Genomic DNA, 17,960 nt, shown 5'->3' with positions numbered 1-17,960 from the left:
TAAAATATGGAGATCAACTAGTCATTTACAGGACAGGAATCGCCTAAACTATACACCAGTCCATAAAATGCTAAGCTTTCATATTTCTTGTATTTATACGCAAAAACTGAATAAGTATCTTTTGCTTATTAAATATGGAATCTGTATGATAGTGAAATAGCACTTGCCGGTTATTATATAAGGAAATAAATATGTAATGGCTTTTAAACCATCGAGGTGGGCCTGGTACCAATAATTGAATAAACAATATTCAAAGCAGTCGTTGCACTTGGATGTAAGTTACTTGTGCTGCCCCGTCAAAGGCTTAAATATTAACGGAAAAAGCTCCACAGAAGCGTAATATGTATCGTTTTCTGTAGTAGAAGAGTATAGTTCCTTTTTTTAATAATTTAATAGATAAAATTTCCACAGTGGATTCAATTACACACTGTTCTCAAAATATCTAAAAAGGACGACATTGTAGTTCTAAAGGAGGACAAACGATCTTGAAAATGGAGGACATGTCCTGTTTTAGGTGCTTAGAGTCCCTCGCTGGTACTTCGACGATGATCAGTCGCCCCTAACATGGGAACAGACGATAGACGGTCATAGTTTCCAGCGGGATTGATTACCTGATCTTCCCCAAGGTTGCTCGAACTCCGGCCGGCAACACGGGGAGGTGGGGTTTTGGGAGTTACTGGGTGATAGACTAAGGACCGCAAAATGGGGTCTATTTCATTCCTTAGGGAAGTACCAATGGTACGCATTATTCAGCATTTACCATGCCTTGAACTTCTACGTAGGAATCCCAAATCCTTTGCTGATATCTATACTCTAAACTCATTGCTGTAACTGCACTAGTACATGCAGTTCAATTAAATCACTCTTTTTCGTACAATTCAGTAATGATAATATTCAATGAGAGAATTTTACAGATTAGTTATTTTTGTGTTCTATTGTGGTAGCTTTCAAGTCTGACCTTAGCTCGGCAATCTAGTATAAAGAATAATCCATGCTTTTCATAGCGGGCTTGGAAGTCATATGGCTACTGCTTCTGCCTCATACGCAGGAGGTCGTGGGTTCGATCCCGGGTCCGTTCCATTCTCCTACATTCTCCTAGTATCTTTCTCTATATTTCACATGTTCTAGCAATCGCTAAAACTGGAAATGGAGTCCCATACCATTTCCATCTCAATTTCCTATAGCTTCAACTTGAATATTCTAACAGTAATCTGCTAGAATTGGAAATGAACTATAAAGCACGTTTCCAAACATCCAATTAGAAATTCCGAGCCGGTGCGGTGTCATCATCATCAATAAACATAGACCGCTGTCATCATTGAAACGCAGTATGAAAAAAAAATTATAGCCCGGGACATCCTGGCTACGATCTGGCGATGGGCCAAACAATAGGATGTCAATAGCCTGAGAAATTCCATCAGTTGCTTTCTCCTATCTATCACATTGGCAGCTCGTTAACCAAGACGGACCTCTGCCTCTTGAACCTAACCCAAAAAATCCAAGAAATACCGCATGAACTCGTGGCAAGTGCAAGAGGTATATTCCGCTTGCAGTGGGCGAGTGATTGCATCATCATTTCCTCCCCCTTCCCTACATTGACATGCATTCTGACGTGGCAGGCGCCCAGTATGACCTAACAAATGAGATCACCAGTTTTTGTACATTGAAAATGTGAGCTAGTCCCAAGCAAACATCTGTTGGTTCCCTGTGCAAGACCAGCTGATCTGGTCATAATAGCAACTACGAGCAGTCAATCAAGCTCAAGCTCAAGAATAATCCATGCTTTTGATGTAAAAGAACTTTTTCTTCCACCATAATCTGAATTGTGTTGCAAATTAAATTTAAACCTTATGCTACGTACACACCAGTCAAGCAGTTCGACGAACATTGACTCCACCCCCAAGAAAACGCTTCGGTTGCTGCTTTGTTGGAACGTGTGTGAAGTTGTTCGAACAACCAATTTGACAGTTGGCGGCTCGGTTGGGAAAAATTAAAACGGTTTGATTTTGGTTTGAGTTGTCGGGGGTGGAGTCAAGGTTCGCCGAACATGTTTGAGCATTTGTAGTGAAGTTGCACAAACCCCCATATATTTTTTGATGGTTGGTGCTCGAGTTGGTGCTTCGGTCGTTCGTGTGTGATATTGTTGGTCGAATAAATTGATTGTTCGTGTCGGTGTTGATAAAAATTGATGAATGTTTGAATAAACGGGAGGTGGAGTCAATGTTGGTCGAACTGCTTGACCGTGTGTACGTTCCATTAACTGGCAGCGCTGTATGAAACATCTGCTACCTCTAGTTTTCGTTTTATTAATTCATGGCGGTAGGCTCGTTTCCAATGTAAGTAAGCAACGCTTGGCACACGCATTTAAAATGGCACGCTTATTTGTAGCAGCAGAAAAAAGAAATAATTTTTAGAACTTTGACACAATTTCAAAAGAAATTTTTCGTTTATAACAATTTGATAGAAACATGTATAGAAGCACTGGAACTCACTCATGTATTAAAATAAGAATAGTAAATTATTTTTAGATTTCGTTATGTCACATTTCAATCAATTCCTCAACAATTTACAACGATTTTAAATATTTTCCGTAACTTCTAGAAAGTGTTTAACCCAAACAGATCCATAAAGAAATCAAAATGTTCCATTGAAAAAAAAAACAAAAATTTCCATAAATAAATCTAAATTAGCAATAAACAATTACACAATTTTCCACAAAATAAATATATTTTTTTAAATGAAACAAAATTCACAAAATAATCAATAAAGAGCAATAAAAAATAAGAAAATTTCTATAAGAGCTACAAAAAAGCACTTTAATGAATGAATTTTTCATGAACAACGCTTTTAAAGAAGGTGTCATCTATAAAAAAAAATGCTCAATTTTATTGCTTAAAATAAAAATATGGATTTTTTTTTATTTTTTATTGCTCTTTATTGATTATTTTATGGAAAGCTTTTTATTTTTTATAAAAAGATTTTTTTTTGTGGTAAATTTTGCAATACAGCTAATACAGTATCGACCCGATTTTGTCAACCCCCAATTTTATCACGTTTTCGACCCGTTTTTGTCACACCCCAAAAAAAAATATCATATTCGTTCTTTTTATTTTTCTAAATAATATCGCAATAATGATTTCCATGCAGAGCTTAAAATATTCATCTTCATGAAGCAACTTCGGTCCGAATTTTGACAAACATCGCATGAATATTCAAAACATAGAATGACATAGTCAAACGACTACTCCACGAACTCATTCATTCGACTGTCACTGAGTGTGTTTACTATGTGCAGAAAAATACATAATTAGCATTGTTTGCGTTGATGTTTACCGTTGAAAGTGCCTCGCGGATGAAAATCGGATTCAGTCCTGTGTGATAAATCACTTTACTCATTTGAAATGTGTTCAGACTTCAGATAATTTAACAATTTGTAAAATGTGCATAAATATTCAATGACTAATATTCAACTGAATATTGACTGTCCAGAGCCGACTATGAATGTGTCGGAAGTGAACTGACAAATGAAGAGAAATGGACTTCACCAAAATTTTTCGATTATTTTACACTCTGTTTCCATGAAATAACTTTCATCGCTTGTGGTTTATTATGAATTTTGTAAGACTTTTTGGCAAGAAATTATGGGCTCCATTCACGTATTTTTCTTTCCAAATGCATAAACTGATCCATATTTTTGAAACAAATTAAAAAATTTATTTTTTCACGATTTTGTCACATTCCTATTTTATCCCCCCCCCCCCAAAATTGACAGGGGGGTGTGATAGAATCGAAATATAACTGTATTGATTTATTTATAGAAATTTTGTTTTCTTCAATGAAACATTTCAATTCCTTTATGGAAAATTCTTCATTCATAATTGCAATTTTTGCTTTTAAAAGTGCTCATTTATTTTTGTTCTGTTCTGTTCTTCTCACTTATTTATGGAAATTTTGCATTTGGAGTTGTGCGAATCGGCGTGGATATTTTTAACGTTTGTTTTCAAAAGTTTTTTTTATCTGCATTTTTTCTGGATGTTTTCAAGACTTCAACAGGAGAATCTTTTACATTTCGTCGGAAAAATCTGATGAACTCTCGAAAATTCTCTGAGCTTCTCCGAAATATTAATTTGAAGTTTTGATAGTTCTTTTGAATTTCCAAGAAAGCACTTTGGAATTTCCAAGGAAAATTGTTTAAGTTTCTACAGGAAAATGTTCGGAAAATCCACGGAAAGTTTCTGTTGAGTATTCTTCGAAATTTACACAGAAAATTCTTAAGATTTTCCGCGGGAGATTATTCAAAATGTGGACATCAACAAAACAAAATTAGATTTCAACGGCAAATTGTTCGAAATTTTCATAAGAAATTCATTGGAATTTGCACGGGATTTTTTCAAATTTTCTATGGAAAATTCTTCGGAATTTCTGAGTCGAATTTTATGGAATTTAAACCAAATTTATTTAGATTTTCCACGTGATTTTTTTATTTTTTTTATATACGTGAAACCGTTTGGTATGTCAACAAAAAATCGGAATTTTGAAGGATTTTTTTTCTATTTCTATAGGGAATTCATTATATTGTCACAGGGGCAATGACTTGGCTTTGGCAGGTTTTGTTCTATTATTGTCAGGGGGGTTTTTGTTGGCCAAATTTTATGAAATTGGGTTAACGAAAAACAGTTTTTCCAAAAAATTCATTAGACCAAAGCAACATACGGCCGAATTGGTAATTTGGCCAAAAAAGCACTCTTCCCTAATACGTCATTTGGATGATATGGTCGTTTAGCTGAATAGGTTATAAGGCCGAAAATGTCGTAACGCCGAAATGGATGTATGACAGAAAGGTCGAAAATGTTGATTACTGAACGGTAATATGGTCAAAAATATCCACCCGTTTAGCCAAATAACATTTTTGACCAAATGGCTTTTCTGCCAAACGACCATTACGGTCAAACAACTTTTTGACCAAACGACTTTTTCGGCCAAATGGCCAGTCGGCTGAATGACATTTTCGCCAAATATTTCAGCCAAACAACATTTTCTGCCAAATAACCAATTCAGCCGAACGACACTTTCGGTCGAATACTTATTGTGGCCGAATGACCCTTTCGGGTGATTGAGCTATTCGGTCAACTGTTGTTTTTTATTCAGCCAAAGGAACTGTTCGACCAAATGACTTTTTCGACAAAGTAATTTTAGAATAGATGAGCTTCAGCCAAACGTAGTATATAAGGCCAAACAAATTTCAGACTTACCAACAAACAATTCAAGCTCTATCTGGAGTAAGGGAAAATGTCGCAAGAGTGGATTCTCTTCACTCATTTCCCCTCCTTTGAATAAATGTAACAAGCAGGGGTTTTCTTTGTAGTTTATCACCTCAGAAAGCTAGAAGACAATGAGAACCTACACGGAAGACAAAAAGTACCCAGCGTTGAGTTTTTTTAAACCTACTTTTGAGTTATTTTTTCTCTTCTCTTTCATCCATTCTTTCTTCTGTTGTTAAAAACAAAAGAGCGAAACAATTCAACGACGCCAGTTCAATACGGGAAGCCAATTTTGAGTTTTATTATGTAAAATAAACCTCCATTTGGGTAAATAAATTTTCCGTTGAGTACTGTTTTAACATGGGAGTAAAGGCAAACTACTTCGACCCCACACACCTAAAAATAATCATGTAATTTTAGGTGCTGTGACACCGACATATACGAGCGTCATTTTTGACGTAAAATTAGGTGGTACTTTAATTTTACATCACAACTTTATTGACAAAAAAAAAAAAATGATTGGTTAGAACGAGAATCGTACATAAGTCCGCTGAGTGAGAGCCCAGCACGCTACCACTCATCTCCGTTTCTTGAAAGAGGGATGATCGAAGTAAAACTGGTTCCACGATTTGCACTGAACAAGTATTTCACTGCATCAAGTCATTGACTGCTTGTGCGTTAGGTGCGTTGCAACGGGCGCTGTGTTTAGGTTCCGTGACATGTAATTTTAAATCATCTGACATTGAAAAATATACGATTCTATTTATGTCATGTGGTTTTGTGTCATTTTATTGAAACACATCACCTGTATTATTCATAATTTTTTGGTGTGCATTTACTCAATTTTGGCTTCCCGTACGGATGTTCGAGGTTGGGTGAATTAAATTCACTATTGGGTAGTTCATTCCTCCCGTGTACATTCTGATAAACCGCAAATAAATCTTCTCCCAACAAACATTGGAAGCTGATATAGCACTTATTCAACCAAATATAGCCTTCTTTAGCCAAAAAACTAGCTTATTCAACTTAAATTGTTTGTTGGGCTGCTTGTTACTTTTATTTAAAAGAGGGGAAGTCGACGAAGAGAATTCTCTTTTGCGACATTCGGTCTATTTCCAGATAGAGAATGAATTTTAGCTAAACAGTCGACGATCTACATCTCGATGTTCTTTTTTTAGTATCTTCATTAATGAGACTTTCGGCCCTAGTCTGGCTCGTCTCCGTCGATGTTCTCTATATTGATATCTCTCCCTATGTCGATGGTTTTCTCGGTCCCTTCAATCTACATACATTCGGGCCTTCAACCTCTCGATAACCTTCCTATCCCGATGTGTTCTTGTCAGATTTTGTTCAGGTTTCTCTCTCTCTATGTCCATATGTTCGAATTTATAGACTACTAGATCATCTTCGAACAATAACAGTCACATAAGCGCTTTATTTTCCTCCAATGTTTTTGGGCATTGTTGCATTCTATAGAATGCAATACAAAATGGCTTTCTGACAAACGACTCTTCTCCGTTCGAAAAATCTATTTCAACGATAAGTTTTTGGATTTCAACGCGAAATCTTTCGAAATTTACACTTGGAGTTTATCTTAATTTTCACGGTGGGATTTTCGAAATTTCAACGGAAAATTGTATAGAATTTTTAAGGTTGTCATTGGTAAATCCACGGTGAATTATCTGGAATTCTAACGAGATCGGAAAAATCCACGAAAATTCCATTGAATCGTCGGATTTTCCACGGAAAATTCCGTGGACTTCTTCAATTTTGAATCGGCGTGACAAATTTTAAACGGCGGCGTGCCGATGCAAAAATGTCGGCGGTGGCGGCGTGGCGTGGCGGCGCACACCTCTATTTGCATTAGGCCGTAACAAAAATTTAATTAACATTGTGTCCCATCCGGAAGGTCAAGGGAGGGGGAAGGGGAAGGTGGATAATAAAAAATTAATATTAAAATGAAAAAAATAAAAATATTTCTCCTTTTTTTGTTAAATACATGTTTCTAAACGGACAAATTAATATAAAATTTACGAAAAAGAATTCACGTGTCTTGAAGGGACTTTAACCCTCAACCTCCTACTCTCTAGATAGGCGTGATAACCGCTACACAAAGACCACTTAAAGGTCACGTTTGCGGAAAAGCCATCAGAATCCGAGTACCAACCTCCACCGCGGTTAGCACTTTTTTTGCAAATTGAATATCTTTCGAATGCTTGATTGAAATAACATGTGAAAGATTAAGTTCCTCCTTCTTCGGAGGTTCTGCATAGTGTAGTAGGTAAAGCACTAGTTTAGCGTACTGGTTTCGTGGGATCAAATCCCACCGAAGGAAGTGGTTATCCTCTAGCACTTCTTTTTCATCTTATTGGCATTACATCTCCACACTAGAACAGAGCCGCCTCGCAGCTTAGTGTTCACTTAAGCACTTCCACAGTTATTAACTGCAAGGTTTCTCAGACAAGTTACCATTTTTGCATTCGTATACTACGAAGCTAACACGATTATACTTTTATGCTCAGGAAAGTCGAGATAATTTCCAATCCGAAAATTGCCTAGACCGGCACCGGGAATCGAACCCAGCCACCCTCAGCATGGTCTTGCTTTGTAGCCGCACGTCTTACCGCACGGATAAGGAGGATAAGGAGGAGCCATCACATTTTTTTGAACTAAATCTTCCACATGCTGTGCAATTACGCAAATCGAGTTTCAGACATAGTAATTAATTTTCAATCCGGGTGGCTAAGGTATATATGCAATTAACTTTGATTGTAATAAAAACATAAAAATCTAGTCGTGTTGCCATGATCGGGAAACGGATCGTATTTCCACTCGTAATTATTTCCTTAATTGCAAAACCTTACAAATTTCTTGACGATATTTTGAAAGTCGTCTATTGCTTCTTTCTACTGACAAAACTATTATCAATGAGAAACTTTTTAATTCCTGTACTGAAAACTTGTCAACCAGTGTTTTATAAGAGACTAGCTTTATGCACCCGGCCTTGCCCGGAGTTGCCAGTTTGATGTCGCAAACTGAATTTGGAATTTGATATTGATACTTATCTAATTATTTGATGGAAAAAGTAAAAATTTGGTTGAAGAACATCCGATGAGCAAAACAAGGCAGATTTCACTTTTGAATGCATTAATTCCGCCAAATAATTTCTTGTTGTAGTCTAGGAAATGCTGTTACTAGGGAGAAGATGTATTTCCGGAAATGTTATTTAGGGCCAATTGTTATTTTATGGGAAATGTAATTTTCGGAGAAATATCATATTCGGGCAAATGTCATATTCGGGTAAATGGTATTTCCAGGCAAATTTTACAGCAATCGTAGCTTAGCTAGGGCATATGACCTCCCCCCTTCACCGTTATATGTTGTATGCTGTGCTTTTAAAGGAAAAACTATCATTGGTAAATAGTGTAAAATAATTATACGGATTCGCCCGTTGATCATTTATTGTCAATGGATTTAGTAGAAATAAAACTATTTTTGGAAGTGCATACGAGTGAGTCTGAAAGTGATCAATTCCACCCCAATGACCTACTGGACTCCATTTAGGTCCTAAACGCACATTGATTTGATATAGACTGAGCATATTTTTTCGCAGTCATCTTGGCCTTCGTTTATAAATAAAATTACTACTGCGTTGTTTGTAACGCGTTTAGTCATCTTGAGTAAGAAGTATTTAGCTTTTATTGATTTCACTTCTCCCTAGCCGTGTATGCTCCCCTTTTTCGAGTAATTCGCTACTTTATGACACACAGACACGATTTCGCGGTTTTGTTGTAGAGTGGCAGGTGGCTGAACCAGTTTCGGCAATGGTTCCCATTTTGGCCACGTTGGCGAATAAAACCAAAATACGTGATTTTAACGCTTCGGACTTGAATCTATTGAAAATATTGTACACGATGGTGTTCGAAATATGCGTCATTTTCGAGAACCGAGTTGAAACACTATTTACCCTAGCTCCCTTTTGCAAAAAATTGATATGATATGATAGTTCCTGCTCGCATTAAATCAACAAAGAAACCTTCCACGGGGAAGTTGGTTAGGTCGTGAACGAAGGAATGTGCACTAACTGTAGCGTGTCTGGCTTTTTATAATTTTGTTATTTTGTTGTGTACGATGGAGAAGTTTGATTCACCTCTTTCAAGGATATGCGAAAAACGAGTTCACCGTGAATAAAAAATGACGACAAATATCGTGCGACGTAGAAATGCGTTTCATCAGTAGAACGATAACCTTGAAAAGGAAAGTGATTGTGTCTGTTGGAATGAGTAACTTTGTTTCCGCTGCAATATATAGAAATTCGGTTGCTACCCTCAATTTGATAACTATAGATAGCCTTATTCTAGTCATCCTTCAAGTTTGAGCTAATTCAAGGATATTCCATTCTTTCAACAAACAAGAACACTGCGTTGACTTTTAGTCTAACTTTCTTGGGCATTATTTGATAAGCATTTGATAACCAGAAACGATGAGCCGTTCAAATTATCAATCCCAAAAATGTGTCCAATTCAAATATCTTATCATATCATATTCTTGTCGCAAGTTATATTTCATAACTTGAAATATAACCCATGTTGTATATCCACGGTATTTGTTTTTTTTTACGAACAACAAGAGTTTGATGCAATGCCTTATTCCACGATGACAAATGGCACTGTGCTACGAAGTATGCTATCTGAGGCTCCGGAACAAGCCTGAGAAGTGTGTCACTTTTCATTATCTTACAACAGGCACACACAAAGCGCGCAACTATGAAGCATAATTTTTACCAACATTCGCTTTTGCATATCTACTTTTGGTACGTACCCTCGGCTCGACTTGTATGCACTTCATTCAGTCGGACGGCGCGTCGCTACAGTTTTCCAGTCCTGTTTGCATTTCCCAAATTTCTGAAAGCAGCGACACAACGCAATTAACACATTGCAGGCGAATTACTTGGGTAAACAGTTTTTGGTCGCACTGTTAACTGTAGCGCTGAAGCGTGTAGCGGCCCTCCCAACCACTCCATCGCTAGACATAAGTCACATAAATTGCATAGTAGAGATTCGACGAAAAAAAAGTAAGTTAAAGAGCAAATTCGTACAATGGTTTCACTTTCATTGCTCTTTTGTCGCTTTTGGTGTTTTAGTTTGATGCCGAGTCAATTTCCATCAAGCAGTATGACAAAACGCATTATAGGCTTCGCTCTTTTTATCATTAAAAACTATTTGACACTGCTCAAGGTTGGGCGTGTTCAGGGATGCATGAAATTATAGTTTTTCTGGAGAGCAACTTGACTCCGGTGTTTGCTCAGCGCGCACTTCATGGAGTTAATGAAGTTGCGGTGAGCATCAACACCTAATCTGGGGGCTCATATCCACATACTTTGGCTAATGATAGGGAAGTTTGTGATGCTTGGATATGTATGAGGTTGTGTTTCCATAATAAACGGAAGTGGTTTACCGCATGTATGTGGCATTTTAACTGCTTGGTATATAATGGCTTACCTATTGTTGATTAATGTCTTCTGATGTCGAAGCTTATAGGATGTGAAGGGCTCTATTTGTTAAACAGGTCAGTAGGACAAAGTCAACTCTGATATGAAGTGTAGGATATTTCTAATAATCATTCCTCACAACTATCATTATCGCAGGTTTAAGGCGCGTCGTACATTTGCGTAGATGGTAAAAGCAGGGGTGTGCTTGACGACCATTTCACTATCAAATAGGTGAGAAATTTCCTAGCACTGTACATGCGTCAGTCAAATATCTAATTCAAAAGGATTTTTGATAAAAATCCCACACTGCGAAAACCAATTCGTGAGAAGCTCAATCTACAAGGGTTAGACAAAAGGGTGCGATAGGCAAAATTTGATCAACATTCATGTCAGCATAACTTTACTTAAAATAATCCGATTTTGATAAAACCTGGAACATCGGACACAGAAGCTCTACAAGCTTTTTGTCCTCATTCTAAATCAACGGGCACCGGAGATGTTCCGGGTTAAGTTAAAAATGACTTTTTGTCATTCAATGTCACATTAACTTTCCTCATGTTTTATACTTTTCTCAAAAACTAAAACTAATTGGCCGACCAATGCTGGCAGCAGATCAAAGATTCTTCAGGAATGCGCAAAGATATGGACATTTCCATATCAACCTGTTTTATCAAACCCCTGTCGTTGAAACAATGTTCTCCGATTTTCCTTGAATTTCCAGGATTGTTTGTATTTGTAGATTTTTTTCAATTTGTATTTTTCTTCAATTTTTAACGGTTTTTTTTTTCAAACTTTATTAACGTATTTTAATGGATTTAATTTACCTGAGTGTATGTTTGATCGTGTTTTTGATTGGACAGAACCATCACGAGATTTTCCGAAAACTTTTTTTCTACTTTGTACGGTCTATGCGTAAATCTGTTAGTGCGAGTTTGATCATGTTTTTCATTAGCAGACCCAACGATCCGGTGATCATCTACAATATTTTGTATTTGATTGTATTTTATGTGTATCCCAGTTCGAGGAACGTCAATAGAACATCGAATCACTTACGTTAGTCCAGATAAAATTTCCATAGTAAATTACATCAACATACCTGGATACCGGGTTGGATACATCGTCGATACACTTATGCCTGGCGTATTGTACAGTTGCATAATCGTCGGTCTTGGACGATGTTCCTCCAGATTCCTCGAGGGGACCCTAGGTCCGATTCCACTGAGGGCTCCGTGGCCCTCCTCGAAGTCGCTGGCCTCTATTCGGTTCTCTGTTGAATATTGTTTTCACAATTCTCTCTTCCGACATTCGCACTAAGTGACCATCCCACTGAAGAAAAGCATTTTTTTACGATTTTCAATATTTTTGAGGTAGGACTACGTCTGTCTTCTCTATATTAGGGTCCACTTTACGATTGCGAAAATCGGAGACCGTCACGAATATGTGATAGACTTTGAACGATAATATCTCAGCCGTTTCTCGATTTTTTTTAAATCTGTATTAGGATGGTTTTCCTTTCTCATATACAAAGTATACGTTAAGGCTATAGGATTGCTCCAAAACTGAACTTTTGATAGAAGGCTCGGAGACCCATAGTGTTATATATCAATTGACTCAGCTCGATGAATTTAGATGATGTCTGTATGTGTGTGTGTATGTGTATGGATCTTCCTTGGGAAAAAATTCCAAAATAGAGAAAAAAAATGTTTTTTTTTTCAGAAACTGCTTTACTGCCCATGATCGCATATTTGTAACATTTGCATTTTTGTCGATTTTGAGATAAGCTTATGAATCATCTCCAAATTGCTAGTTCTTCCAACTGACCAGCTAAAACAAGAAAGTTTGTTCCAAAAAACTCGAAAAAACTACCAAGTTGTTTTGTAACATTAAGCAAAGTGACCGCAACACCGAAAAACTTTATTGTCGGTACGCCATGTGCTGTATACAACAACTTTCGCAATTAATTTGCATTCAAATACCAAGTAATGGAAATGTTTTTACTGTTTAAAGTGTTTGTAAAATTTTTTGGGAATTTTTAGAAAATCATTGAGATTTGCATACTTATGCATATCACAAACTTCATCGTTCCATTTCTCCCATGCCTACTTTTGTCGATTGTTACAAATATGCGATCATAGGCAGTTCAGTGCATTCGAATCACCGTAAATCACATTGATGGAAATAGTCAAATATATCCCCCTAAAGTGCTAATGCGCGAGAAAGGCACCACCAATGCTAGGTGAACCAATCAGTTTTTTTTTAATCTTAAAATTAAGTTCAACACCAAGTGCCCTCCTTAGCCGTCCGGTAAGACGCGCGGCTACAAAGCAAGACCATTCTGAGGGTGGCTGGATTCGATTCTCAGTGCCAGTCTAGGCAATTTTTGGCTTGAAAATTGACTCGACTTCTTTGGGCATAAAAGTATCATCAGTATTTGGGCATAAAAGTAAAGCCTCATGATATACGAATGCAGAAATGGTAACTTGGCTTAGAAACCTAGCAGTTAGTAACTGTGGAAGTGCTCATTGAACACGAAGCTGTGAGGCGGCAATGTACCAGTGGGGGATGTAATGCCAATGAAGAAGAAGAAGTTCAACAGCGCCTTTTCTCGATGCTTTTTTATTTTGTTGGATTATTCAATCAAGGAAGACTCAACCCTTCTTCGTGTTTATCTGAAAATAATGATTTTAAACTATTTACAATCGATAATTGGTAAAAGTTAACAAATAGGTAAACAAAGCAATCACGTCCAAGCATAGCAACATTAGGCAACTTGCAGGCGCTGGTAGCATTTTGAACGGAAAACCATTGTGCTTGCTGCAGATCATTCAACCTCAAGGAATCAGCATTTTATGTAGCACCTGTGCCGATGCTGAGAATTTATTCCAAATGGTGGCGTCTTAGTGAATGGCCGTTGGACAATAACAGAACGAAGTGAAATTTTAACGCAAGGGTACGACAAGCGTTTGGTTGCAGTTAGTTATTGAATAGGGACATTGGACCAGCATTTTTTGAACAGAAATGGTTGATTGCAATAATGTACTATTTCGGTGGCATAGACCAGCGGTTCTCAACATGGGGTACATGTACCCCTGGGGTTACCTTCGCTGGTCTCTGGGGGTACCTGAGACAAAAATGCGTAATGGCGGATTTTGCATTAAAATTGCAAAAAATATTAATTTAAGAAACATTCTTTGAAATTGGAAACAACTAATGCTCTCTTTATTCAACCTATTCCATTCACTTGACGTGACTACCTAATAGAACGGAGTCTATGCTTTCTGTTGAGCGCAGAGACCCCCGACGTTATACCCTACTTTATGTCATAACCAAGCAGGCTTCGTGGTCATGCGGTTAGCGACGGTAGTCGGCTAGAAGCATTTGTTGTGGAGTGTCGGTTCACCGCCCTGCTATGGAGACAGCTTTTCGAATGGCGAAAAATTCTCCACTGATCTGCTGTGTTATCTGTGTTTTCTAAATGCTTGGTGTTGAGTGCTCAATATGTACGTATGTATTTTATTCTTCAAACGGTTTTTATGCCTTTGATTTTTGTTTTTTAACATTTCATGCCATGTATACCCCATACACAGCCTTCGAAGTACAGTAGCCGTTCGATAACTGCAAAATGTTTACTTTTCAGTTAACGAATGCCGTTCGATAACTGCAACGCATTTTAGACGTCAAACGGTTGTTAATCGACGTCAGATGCAATGAAAGTGCATCTAAATGTGCAGCGCAATGCAGCTGTCATTGAGTTTGACATCAGTTTGAAGTTTAGCGGTCCGATAACTGCAAAACTGTTGCAACTATCGAATTGCAGTTAAAAAGCATTGCAGTTAAATGACTTGCAGTTATCGAACGTCTACTTTAGTTTGAATAATGAGCAGAACCGCCGCACCAAAACTCAAGGTGAAAACGAATTACGCCCTTTAAAAACCCAGATTAATCCACCTAGCGTTGGTGGTGCCTTTCTCGCATTTAGTTAAGACACCAACCTTATATGGGGTTTATATGGTCCGATGTATCATTTTCTTCATAACTTTTAAACGCAATGACCGATCGTTATAAAATTCAATAGTGATCAACAAGGCTTTCTCCCCTGTCGAATGAAACTTGTTGCGAGAAAATCGGCTAAAGATTACTATACGAAAAGTTGTCTAATGTTTTTCATAGCTTTTGTGCACACACATACACACACACATACACACATACATACACATGGACAGACAGACATGTGCTCAGTTCGTCAAGCTGAGTCGATTGGTATATAACACTATGGGTCTCAGAGACTTCTATAAAAAGTTCGTTTTCGGAGTGAAATGATAGCCTTTCGGTACAACTTTGTTGCACGAGAAAGGCAAAAAAATCATTAAATTGAGTGAATAAAAATCTAAAATTGATTTCAGTTGACATAGTTATTAGGTACGGATAGTTGAACAAGTAGAAGCATAAGTACTACTAGGACCCAAGATTTTTTTATGTACAGGTTTTCCGACTTCGTCAGTAGATGGGAATAACCAGCGCGGGGGTGAAACATACATTTTCAGTGCAAAACGTAAACAAACGAGCATAAATTCCATACAAAAATCCAAGATGGCTGAGTTGGGGATATTGACAAGTCGGATAACCTGTATACATAAAAAGTCTTGCTAGGACCTTTAAAGAGACGTACAACGCGAGTTTTCTTTAAAATCGAAACATCGTAACCTGAGACACATTTTGTCACATAGAAAACGGTTTTAGAAAGGTCAACATTAGCTCATATAGAAGCCATTCACTATGAGGTTTGTCATCTTCTTACGCTCCGTACAGAATAACTAAAGCAGAAGACAAAAGTCAAACACCAAAAAAATTATTACATAATTAGAATACCGCATTATAATCCCGGGTTCAAAAGGAACCACACCTTGTGGTATATTATTGTGATTTAAAACTCTTTTGCCTAGGGGCGGTAAGAAATATTTCCAAACCTGATCAGGAATCGAATGGCCGTCATCGTGGTCTTGCAGCGGAAGATACATAAATCAAATCCTTGAAGTTTCGTCGGAAGTTGTAAGACTATCTTTTAGTTCGGACACCTTATTGTCCTCCTCCAGGGCTTTGTCCTGGGACTCAGGGCCAATAGTTATCTAAAGCTCCAAAAAGAATTGGGTTCCCTTGATGTTATGCGGAAGGACTTCCCTCAAACTAAAAACCAAGGTGAATTAATCGAAAAAAAGGACGGAAGACTAAACAGGGCTGAGCTCGTAAATTAATAAAAACGTGAGCAGTATGTTCAGTTCAATTATTCATTTTAATGAAAAAGGATTTACGGGGAAATGATAAGGATACAATCGTTTACACACCTCTCAAGAATAATAGCTTCATTGTTGTCCGTGCTGGATTGCACCGGGTGGCATCGTGTCGCGAAACGGGCGGGTCCCGTGGCATAACCTTCGACGCATCATCTCGATCCTCTTCAAACCTGGGCCGGCGTGGGCGATCACGGTGGATCCTTCTATGCTCCGCCAGTGGAGTGGCGAAAACGGCTCCTCTGAAGTCGAACGGGATGGTGGTAATCGTCCCTCTGTCGGATGGATGGCGCACCGGGGCTTTACGTCTTCCGAGATTATAGCACTCACTCTCCAAGATCCGCCGGTTCCTTGCACTTCTTCTTCTACCGTTCTTCTTCTACCGGACGAATCCGATGCAGGAAGCACAGGATGAACGAAATCCTCCAGGACACTCTTCGTAGCACTACCGGGCAATTGAAACACGCGTTCACAGGCGTTCACTACTTTTAAGGAAAAAGGAATCGACAGATTAAAAACCACCACTTTTTAGGTTCAAGGCGTTCACCTAATAGAGAGCGATTCAGTCGCTGACAGTCCCTTTTAAGGGGTTCCTCCTTCCTGGTATAGGATTTATTCCCGACAGTCGTAGTCAACTGTGGCGGTTATGTGTAACGTTGTGGGATAGGTAAAGGAGGGGTGTTCAAAGGCATTGGGAATAATTTATTCTCGGTATAACTTTTGGTTCATATTCGTTTGATTTTCAGTTCGTTCTTATTTCTAGCTCATCGAATTCATTGTTTTTTTTTTTTTTGATTATATAATAATGTCAATAGCAACAGCAATAGTAATAATAATTTGTGAATAGTAATAGCAGTAATAACAAATAAAAGAACAGGGAATACCAAAACTACTGTACAAAATATTTACAAATGCAAATGTAGCCGAAGTAAGAGGTTACATTCATCCCCCTCTCCATAAAAAAAACCTTGTTTTTTTTTGAAAGAATGGGAAAGGATTTAAGGATCTCTGTGGCCCTCCTCTTGTTGAGTGTTGTTTGATTTAATGGGATGATTTTTCCGTGTAAAGGAGCTCTGTCCCTAAAAATCACATAACATTTAATAATAGAGACTGTCCACAGAGGGGACTTATTCGTGGCCCTCCTCTTGTTGAGCGTTATTTCATTTTGCGAGAAGTTTTTTTTTCTTTGAACTCTATCGCAAAATGATGTAACACTCAATAATAGAGACTGTCCACTGAAAGGTTTTGAATACTGGACTTAAACGTGGCCCTCCTCTTGTTGAGCGTTCTTAAATTTCGCGAAATGGTTTTACCCTGAAAAGGGACTCTGTATCGCGAAATCATGAAACACTCAATAATAGAGACTGTCCGCTGAAAGGATTTTAATACGGGACTTAAACGTGGCCCTCCTCTTGTTGAGCGTTTTTCAATTTTGCGAAACGATTTTTCCGTGAAGAGGAGCTCTGTTTCGCAAAATTGCTAAACATTCAACAATAGAGACTGTCCACTCAGGTCAGGTCAGGAGTCAATCATATTTTCACCCAGGATAACCAAGTCACAGTAATTCCTTTTCAGTTGTAGGAGCTTCTTATCTGGAAAAGTGATTTTTTCTCTTGGAGAGAGCTCTTCTTTTCGAGATTAGTATTCTCCGTCCAAGATCGAGAAAAAACTGGGAGAAGTTAGATTGCACGATTCTGGATCGATTTGAAGAAGTGAAACTGCGAAAAAAGAATTACCCTTATCCCGTTTGCTGCTTCTTCGAATCGTAACAAAATAGGGGATGCTAATTCTCATACAGTGGCTCTCTATCCCTACTATTTCATTTATAATTTGGAGCAATGATTGATCGCAAAAATGGAGGCTCTTTTCCTTCAAATTACGTGAAATAGTACCGCGAGCCTGACCATATCATTGATGGAA

At 37.9% G+C, this 17,960-nt stretch overlaps 1 long non-coding RNA gene across 1 annotated transcript; it reads right to left on the bottom strand.

The window, feature by feature from the left end:
* Nucleotides 1-16,023: 16,023 nt before the first annotated feature.
* LOC134220490 (uncharacterized) lies at nt 16,024-17,450 on the bottom strand. Its single transcript, XR_009981925.1, has 2 exons — nt 16,588-17,450; nt 16,024-16,522 (listed from the first exon to the last, which is right to left on the bottom strand). It is a non-coding gene; the product is annotated as an uncharacterized LOC134220490 (long non-coding RNA).
* Between the last annotated feature and the right edge of the window lie 510 nt (nt 17,451-17,960).

The sequence above is a fragment of the Armigeres subalbatus genome, chromosome 3 (genome assembly GCF_024139115.2).
Source record: "Armigeres subalbatus isolate Guangzhou_Male chromosome 3, GZ_Asu_2, whole genome shotgun sequence".
In the NCBI taxonomy this organism is placed as follows: domain Eukaryota; kingdom Metazoa; phylum Arthropoda; class Insecta; order Diptera; family Culicidae; genus Armigeres; species Armigeres subalbatus.
Note: the sequence above shows the minus strand (reverse complement) of the source record. Positions and strands in the feature narration are given on the sequence as shown.